Raw genomic sequence first — 9782 nt, forward strand, 5'->3', positions numbered from 1 at the left:
CTTTAAGGAAATGATATAGATGTGATATAAGGGAGATGATATATCCACCTTTCTTTTTATTTCTTTCACCCAAAATTCCTAAAATGCCATTAATGATAAAATTACATAATCTTTTTAAAATTTTTTATTATAATTTGTAGAGGGGTATTTTAAGAAAAAGTGATGAAATATTGTTGGAAGAAGTAAAAAGAGAGGGGGATATATCATCTCCCCTCAAGTTTTTGATACATTTTTATACACGATAATACCTCTTCAATAAATTGTAGAAAAAAAAAATGGTGTAACATGTTATTAAGGACAGTTTAATAAATCTTTGTGAATTTATCAAAAACTTGTTTAAAAATATCAACCCCTAAATGACATACCACAAATTTTTAACAAAAATAGTTTTACCAAAATGGGCATCTTACAATTTGAGGTGTCACGAGAACAATGCTCCACAAACACTTAAAGTGCTCCCAATAGTGATAACAATTCCTTACCAAGACTATGCGTCACCTCAGCGTCACATTATCATTTCCTTTTTAAAATTAAACTGACGACTAAACACTATCAATAATGACATACTTCTTCACAATAATTGTGACTCATATTTAATTATTTTAACTAAATTAAATATAATTATTAATTATTAAATTACATTTAATTTAAAAGTACTTTTGTTGTTAAAAAGTAATTTGATTAAATATTAAAAAGATAAAATAAAATAGTGGGACACTAAACTATTTTATAACTACATTTTCATTTAATAATGAGACCCACACTATCTTTTTCAACTATCATCTTCAATTTTTTTTTTTTCAAATATCATCTTCAACTTTCATTTTACACAGAATTATTTCAACATCTAATTTCATTGTAATTTCACAAACCCATTTTTTATTTTCACAACTAAAATATAAAATAGAAAAAGAAAATAAAATGCATATAATATTCCCTCATTCTGTAGTGACCCGAACTTTTCCGAACCTTTCTATGATTATATGTTTAATGAAAACTATATTTACATGATTAAATATTTCCAACATGTTAAGCAATCAAACTTGTTAAGACTTGTTTAATTGAAACGGAAATTTTGTAAACGTCTGATTACCCAGTTTGACCAATGATTCACGAACGCTATAAGTTGTATATGACATGATGATACCTAAATGAATAAATATATATATTTAACATGATATAATGATCATCAAGTATCTCATTAAAAATAGTAACAATAAGTTATATACTTAAAAAGGAGACTATTGACGTATGAAACTCGAAACGATACATATAACGATTATCGTTATAACCACGTCTTACTAAATATATATGAAGCATATTAATACATTGTTATATTATATATAACATGATAATATGATAATTAAATATATCATTAAGTGTATTAACAATGAACTACATAAGTAAAAACAAGACTACTAACTTAAGGATTTCGAAACGAGACATATATGTAACTATTATCGTTGTAACGACATTTAAATGTATATATCATATTAAGATATATTAATATATCATAATATCATGATAATATAATAATTTAAAATCTCATTTGATATTATAAACTTTGGGTTAACAATATTTAACAAGATCGTTAACCTAAAGGTCTCAAAACAATACTTACATGTAACGACTAACGATGACTTAACGACTCAGTTAAAATGTATATACATGTAGTGTTTTAATATGTATTCATACACTTTTGAAAGACTTCAGGACACTTATCAAAATACTTCTACTTAACAAAAATGCTTACAATTACATCCTCGTTCAGTTTCATCAACAATTCTACTCGAATGCACCCGTATTCGTACTCGTACAATACACAGCTTTTAGATGTATGTACTATTGATATATACACTCCAATGATCAGCTCTTAGCAGCCCATGTGAGTCACCTAACACATGTGGGAACCATCATTTGGCAACTAGCATGAAATATCTCATAAAATTACAAATATATGAGTAATCATTTGTAACAGACTGAAACCCGGGCTAGTTGTAAGTTGCCTATTTTGCCCTTAGGGTTTGTGCTTAGTCTTAAGTGCTTTTATTTTAATTATTTTATTAGTATTGTGTTGTGACCAGTTTGTGACAAGGGTCCCAGAACAGGTTGGTTTATTTAATTTGGACTCCGTTAGGACCGCCTAAGGAGATACGAAAGGTTATCAGATAAGATAACTAGTAAATACCTGTGTGATATGGGGTATGAGTTTATAACTCATTTAACTGTATGTATCTCGATAGTTCTATCCATTTCTCATTTCATCAAACACATACACGAACACATACACAAACACACACATAAACCCTAATTTGATTTTGTGAGCCTTTGGATTAATTGAAGCTAGAGATATATTCCTTGTGATTTCGTGATCAATATAAGGTATGCATATCATAGATTCATGTATTAATTCTTGTTCAAAATGGGTTTTGTGTTCTTGAATAAAAAGTGTGATTTTAAGCTTGAATCTTCATTTTTGGTGTTTGTTATGCTTAATTGATGTTAGAAATAGATTGTATATATGTTTAGTAGCTTCCATGTGCTTAAAAACGGATCAAAAACACTCAAAAATCGAGTTTTGGGCGAAAAAATCGCAAAAACAGCGAACTGCTTCGAAACCCAGTTGCTACAGTATTTGCTACAGTATTTTGCTACAGTATCTTGCTACAGTATTTTGCTGCAGTACCCGAACTGCTACAGTGTCACTATTTGCTACAGTGCCACTATTTGCTACAGTGTCACTATTTGCTACAGTACCGAGTTGCTACAGTACCCCCGAGTTGCTACAGTATCACTATTTACTACAGTACCGAGTTGCTACAGTGTCACTATTTGCTACAGTACTTTATGAAATTGAAACGGGCGTAACTTTCAAAACGTAACTCCGTTTTTGATGAATAAACTATTGTTAGAATCGTAATAAAGAATACTTTTTAATGGTGAACTTTTGAGAAACTAGATCAAACTATTTTTGGGCCAGAAAAGGAGTTTTAGTGTGTATGTCGTGTTTTGCACGCACCTGTATGCCATTATTGAGTGGAGTCATGATGTAGACTCATAAAATTATGAATATATGGTGTTATGACCTAGTTAATCGTATGAAATGATTATATTATTTATTGGATATGTATATTAACTTTGTTTGTGTTGTTCTCAGGTTATAAGGACAAGGAGGAAGCTCAGAAATAATAACTGAGCAGTTGGTGGTAATTGGTGAGTGGGTCTATCTCCGGATAGAGTTTAAGTAGCATATCATGCTACTGTGGTTGACTCTTTTACCATGCATAGTGTAGAAATTGCCATGTTAGAATAATATAGTATGCCTGATGTTGTATGTGATTTATGTGTACACTGTGTAAATGGCACCAGTCGGGCTTAGGGAGACTGGGGACTCGAGACCGTGCCTAGGAGAGGTTAGAGTCCGTATGAGGTCAACCGTGCCTAGGGGAGGTTGGGTCCATAGGCTACTGATTGTGGAGTATAGTGTGAATGATGCATCCCCTGCATCTGGATAACTATACTGTGAATTGAGTAGCAGGGACTATCGGTAGACTCAAGTCCGATCAGCTAGGAGTCGTGTGCTCGTACAAGCCGCCGATCCTCGTATTGTCTTATTGTATGCTAGTTGATAGTTAGCATGTGTTGTTGTTAGTATATAGCTTGTGTGTGACTTAAGCTATATCTGTTAGATAGATTCCATTCACTTAGCGGTGCGCTAATCCCCCACATCTTCTCCCCTTGCAGGTTTAGGTACTGCTAGTCGGGAAGGGTGCTATTGCAGAAGACATGTTTGAAAACCCAACTCTGATGTGAACTTTTGTATAAATAATGTTTTGTGATAACGTAACACCGTTGTGTAAACTTAAACGTAATGACGTGACTTATATTGTGTTTGTTAATAAAGTCTTCTGCTGTGTATTTAAAAAAAAATGGCCGGTGTTACAAGTTGGTATCAGAGCTGGGGCCCGCATCGATGTGCACTGCGGGGACGCAGTGTCCCGTAGGGGGGGAGAGTTGTAACAGACTCGTCCCACATCGGTGGGAGAGGAAAACAAAGCACTCCTTATAAGGGTGTGGATACCTCTTCTGGTATGACGCGTTTTGAGGGTGTTTACCCGAGAAGCAAATCCGTGAGGTAGAAGTGCGATCCGGGGTTGTACTCGTGCGCGGGTAGCCCGTCGGTGATCGGCTTGTGTCCAAAGCGGACAATATCATACTACGGGCTGATGGTGATGTTACTTATGGTATCAGAGCCACTCATGTGCCATTGGGGATGGTGGGGCAAACCTCATCGAGGACGATGAGTCCCTAAGGGGGGGTGAATGTAACACCCTAGGCAAATCCCACATCGCCCATGGACATGAGTGATCATGGGATTATAAGGTAATACTCACGCTTAAATGACACAACGCGTTTTGGGATCACAGGCTGAGTAGAAGTGCGAGTACGTTGTGGTTAAGCGTGCTCGGGCGAGAGCACTACCAGGATGGGTGACCTCCTGGGAAAGTGCTTCTCGTGTGTGGTCGCCAAGAAAAAGCCGTGCGCCTGCGGGCAAAGCGGACAATATTGTGATCATGTTAAGCTGGGGTGTTACAGAATGGTATCAGAGCATGGTTTGGCAGCAAATACGTACGCGTATTTTGTTCCCAAACCCTGAGGCAAGTCAAACATGTCTGTGGGAGTGGGGGCTAAGTGAAAATAGGATATACGTGTGTTAGTTGTGATTGAACTAACTGTTATCCACTAAGCTTTTGTGTGAGCTGTTTTGTAGCACAGGTATGGCTGATAGAAACGCAACTGACCCATCTAACCCCGGAACATTCAGAGCACCAGAAGAGGGTGTTGAGTCGGATGATGATCAGAGTAGTTACATCATTCAGTTAGAAAGCAAGCTAAAAGAGGCTGAGGACAAAATTAATGAGCTTGAATTGGTGAGGCATTCTGGAAATGATGATACACCACCTGGATTCCCAACAGCGCAATCCCAAACGATACCTAATGTGCCCCAGAACCAGTTTCAGAATCAAATACCTAACCAATATTATATGCCACCACAAAACACCTTTATTTACCAAAATCCCATGATGATGAATCCATACCAAATGCAAATGTTCCATCAACCTTACATGCAACCACCCAAAAGATGTACTTATAAGAACTTCCGTGATTGCAAACTGTGACGATCGCTCCAAATCCATATGGACGAACACGTCATTCATCGATTTCATTGCGAGGTATTTGACCTCTATATGATACGTTTTGTAAACATTGCATTCTTTTGAAAAGGCACACCATAAATGAATATTTAAATAAAAGGTTTTCGACATCTGATGATTTCTACATATAGACAATCACCGTAAATAATAGTTTACAATAGTAATTCCGTTGACAATGCAGTCAAAATAAGATACATGGTGATGATTTGGTGAATGCAACGTTTCCTCGATAAATATGCCATGTAAGACTCCATGCACATAGCTTGTCTAACATATAAGCAAACAGCGGAAGACTTCTAGGGAACCTGAGAATAAACATGCTAACAAGTGTCAACACAAAGGTTGGTGAGTTCATAGTTTTAGTGTTTCGCATAATCTGTATATAAAGGTGGATCACAAGATTTTAGTTGTTTCATCCGAAACGTTTATCAAAATATTCTACGAAATTGAGCACCCTGGTAACTAAACTTAACGTATATATAATTTGTACCCTTTGTATAATCATCTTAATAATACACGCAAACCAACGTGTACGCTTTTCAAATAGTATACGTCCGTTAAAAGGCTAGTGCTCTAGCTCGGACGGGGATATCAAGCCCTATGGATCCATATACTACTACTCGCGCCCACCAGTTCTTATAACTGGCAGTTACTAGTTACCAAAGCTAAAGGATTTTCGGTTCAAACTCAGTGTAAAATTAAGTATGTACTTGTATCCATTGCGTTTAAAATAAAGTGCATGTATTCTCAGCCCAAAAATATATTGCAAAAGCAATTAAAAAGGGATCAATGAAACTCACCTTAGCAGCATATAAAGTCGTTCACCAAAATGTGACTGAAACTCGGATTACCAAATAACCGTAGATCTCAACCTAGAGAACATATGTTGGTCAATAAATGTCTATCAAGCTAGGTCTGGTCATAGTGTATCACAATCCTAATGCTCGAGATCGACATACAAATGTTATCCAAAGTCGTTTCAAAAAGTCAATTTTGACAATAGTTCAACAAAACGAGACGTACCTTATATAAGGATTTATTTACTCGGTTGATAATATTCAAAAAATCCAATTTATCAATCTTACAAACAAGTTGTTTAAATATTAATTGTAGATTCAAAAGCAATTCCAATTAACGTCAATTATAATTCAGTTGATCATATCTTTTAATCCGTTCATCGAAACTATTCGATATCTAAATGAAAAGTTATTGATTTTTCGCCAGCTTTTCAAAAACATGTATATCATATACCTTTTACCAGTAATATATGTATTTAATTCGTGATCTATTATAAAATGTTTAATGACGAAATTTAGCATACACGTATGTATAAATATATATACTCGAGCACTAGACATGGATACACAATTAATATATAAAAGATAAAATATGAGTGCTTACGTATCAATATTGAGATTCAATATTGTAGGAAAGTACGTAGACGTAACGGAGATGATAAATACTAGTTTGACTCACGAGCAAAACACTTGAACAATACCCAAAACCTCCTTAGTAATAACACATAGTTTCCTTAGCTCTATCCCGCTTGAAAACCCATTTTGAAAGTGACACGCTCATGACCTCGTCGTAGTATTTTAAGTGATATAATTAGTAATAATAATAATACTACTAATAATAATAAAATAAATAATAATAATAATCTTAATAATAATAATAATAATAATAATAATATTAATATAAATAATAAATAATAATAATATTACAAAGGGAGTAGTGTATGTGTAAATAAAACTCGAGCAGAAACTGAACTTTTATAGGCAACTTTTTGGAATCTGATGCCCATGCGATTGCATGGGTTTTATGCCTATTTGCCATGCGATCGCATGGCCGTCAGATCCAGCTCACATATTTTTTGTAATTTTGTTTGTCGACATAATTTAATATAATATATATAATATATTTAATTTAAATAATTAATTATATATTATATTAAATTCACATGCATATTTGACTTGTAATTTTTGTTCCGATAAGTCGTGCGTCATCACTCGACTTATGTCCCGGTTTCGGTTTTTCGAGTGTCTCTTCGTACGTTGAGAAAACTTGTACATTACGTTTCGTGACTCGTACCTTTGTTAAAATATAGTCTTAAATTATTCCTAAACTATACCACTCAAAGTATATCTTAAACTTTCGAGTATTTTGGTCATTTACTTCTATAAATCATCGTCTCGTTATTTGTTATTATATATATAATAACAGATTGTTTTATGACCAAGTTAATATTATATTTAAATATATATATATTCAATATTTAATAAACACGTTTTTAAAATACATAACACAGGTTATTCATATATCTAATTCCAACAGTTAATATTCCTTATTATTGTATGTGTCCAAGTTACGTTATTTAAACAAACACTTTATCATTTGTTCCGAATACCGTTAAAAATGAATGATTTCTCAAATCAACGTGGACCTCTCAATAGAGACCCGTAATGATATCATAATCCTTAAGAGACTCAGTAAATGTCTTTTACTTGAATCGTTTGGCATAATCTTTTAACTTCGTAGTTAAATATATCAATCAGTTAATCAATCAAATAAGATTAATGCACAGTATCATATACCCAACACTTAGTTACGTTTTCAAGTTATAGTATATGTATCTATTTACATATAATTATTCGTGCATCATCGTGAATAAACGAAAGGTAATTGAATAGTTCAAGAATTTTGAGATTCAGTTTAACAGACTTTGCTTATCGTATCGAAATCATATAAGATTAAGTTTAAATTTGGTCGAAAATTTTCGGGTCATCACAGTACCTACCCGTTAAAGAAATTTCGTCCCGAAATTTGAGTGAGGTCATCATGGCTAACAATAAAAATGTTTTCATGACGTATATGAGTTGATAATTAGAGTTTTATCACCGTTGAATAATATGGATAACACAATCCAATTACTCGAAGCGTATGAGGGAAGTTATCGTAAAAGAGTGAAATGAAGAATATAGATTCGTCTTAACTCTTGACATATTAACGATTGATTTTCGTAATTTAAGGAATAGAAAATCTTCATTATCTAAATAAGATTTGATTCTTCGGAATTTAAGGAAATTGGGATTTCCTTTGATTAAATGCGTAATCTGCCTCGATTGCTATGTCTGATATTTTGCTATAAATTAACCTCTTCCGTTTCATTTATTTTCACCACTCCTATAATCTTCTTTCTTATTTCATACTTACAAAAGATTTGTGAAAATGCTTCATCCAGTTCTGATTCTTGATATTTTCTTGGCTATCATATCATTCATTCTTCTTTTTCATCTGCCACCAGAGGAGGTTATTTTCTTCTACTATTACCTTGGGGTTATATTGTTTTTCATTCTCCCGTGTCTTTATATTGCTATACGCATTGATATACACGGTTTGTAATTTCGGGGTTGTTTTCGGGCTTTATATTTTCCATTATATTTCGGAGCTTCATGCTTTCGTTTTCTCTTCCCGACTTTAAGTCAAGCGAATAATTGTTCAAAATTCGTAGATATGGATTTTTGGATGAACATAGTTAATGTTATAAGAAGGTATTCGTAATGGCACGATCTTGATTTGTCAAATTACTAGAATATCCGGAAAGATAGAATCATCAAGAAATATTTTCTTGATATTTTAGAGATTAACTAGAATACAAGAGTCGTATGACATAGCACATGATGACGTTATGATCCGTGAATCATCACGTTCCATTTAGAAACTCAGCATGACTTACTGTAATATAATCACGTTGATCAAGTGTCATTATATTATACTAACTCATGCTTCAGCTCCCAACACCACTTCAAAAATATTCATATTTTAAACTCGAAGGTTTCAGAATTTAGAAACTAAAATAGTTTCTTTTATAATGTAACACAGATATCATAAGGGGAAAATTGATTTCCGATAAGAATGATTATGGAATTATCTCCAGAAATATGGAGGATATTTATAATGAAAGATACGATGATATCTTAGAATTTCTAATATCAGAGGATGATGAAGAATATTGTCCGCAAGGGTTTAAATTCGGAAGCAAGGTATTCATTAATGGCTTCAGCAGATACTGAATCATTTGAATTCTTTGAAGGCAGGTTCAGTCTTTGTGATTTATCCACAGCCTCTTTCATACTTTACTCAATCCATTTTTCAGTTCCAAACCTTCTCTTTTTCTCAGCTTTACCACCATACTATTCTTTATCATCAAACTTTTGACTGTTAAGGTCGTTTACAGTTTTTTGCTGCTTCATCAGCATTGTTCCAATTTCAGAGAACTAGTTCATAGTTTGGGATGTTTTTCAGAAACTTCACATTCGAAGTATGTAAGTCTAGAAGATAGGCATTATATGTATATATATAACTGTTGGCGTAGACGTGCTACAAGATTTCAAAATACTGATTGCTAATTCCTGATAGTTGGTATGGCAATTGCCGTTACAAGATGTGGATGAGTACATGATACGGTTTCAATGAGTATAAGGATTTTTTGGAAGGTCAAAGATTAATGAAGTTGTTGATAAATTTACTGCTAATGTGGTGGAACATGAAAGGTTCCCCAGTAAC

Source organism: Rutidosis leptorrhynchoides, chromosome 5 (assembly GCF_046630445.1).
Source record: "Rutidosis leptorrhynchoides isolate AG116_Rl617_1_P2 chromosome 5, CSIRO_AGI_Rlap_v1, whole genome shotgun sequence".
NCBI classification, from domain to species: domain Eukaryota; kingdom Viridiplantae; phylum Streptophyta; class Magnoliopsida; order Asterales; family Asteraceae; genus Rutidosis; species Rutidosis leptorrhynchoides.